Source organism: Limulus polyphemus, unplaced genomic scaffold (assembly GCF_000517525.1).
Source record: "Limulus polyphemus unplaced genomic scaffold, Limulus_polyphemus-2.1.2 Scaffold4217, whole genome shotgun sequence".
In the NCBI taxonomy this organism is placed as follows: Eukaryota; Metazoa; Arthropoda; class Merostomata; order Xiphosura; family Limulidae; genus Limulus; species Limulus polyphemus.
In genome coordinates, this window is record NW_013669827.1 from 65,509 (window position 1) to 66,224 (window position 716).

Here is a 716-nt window from a genome sequence, read left to right on the forward strand (position 1 = left end):
CAAAGCATGAACTTAATTTTTCCAAAATCGTGCAATGCTGTACCTTCTCTGAATGTGTCAATTGCATTGTCATAAAATCAGCACACTGTATCTAAAGCTTCGATTTGTACACTTTGAAAGATCTATCACATGAGGGGTACTTGCTAGCATTAAGAGCTTTGTCAAAAGATAAGACAAAAGTCTTGCATTTTGTGCCAAGTTTGTGTAAATAAAAAATATGGAAAAAAATCCATTACACATGAAAGTCAAATGTAAGAATTAACAATCAACTTTGAAAAAACACTGTGGGTGGTTTTAAATGTAAAGTTTTCGTTAGGTGTGACATACACACACACACACACACACACCCAGTGGCACAGCAGTAATTGTGCAGGCTTACAATGCTAAGAATCAGGTTCAATACCTGTGGTAAGCAGAACACAGATAGCTCATTGTGTAGCTTTGTACTTAGCAACAATCAAATCAACCAATTCATAGATGTGGTTAGGAATTGGAAAGTAAAAGTAAAATGTATAAATCTAAATAACATCCTTAGATATTGGTTTTAAAGATCAATAGATAAAGATTTACAAATCACTCTCAAACATTGTTCTTGAATTAAATGTTTAAAATCACTGAATTTTGATTGTAAAATTGAAAATAAAATGTAGAAAATTACTATTTATGTTTTAAAAATTGAAAATAACAGAGCAGTAGAAAAAATTAAAAACAACTCT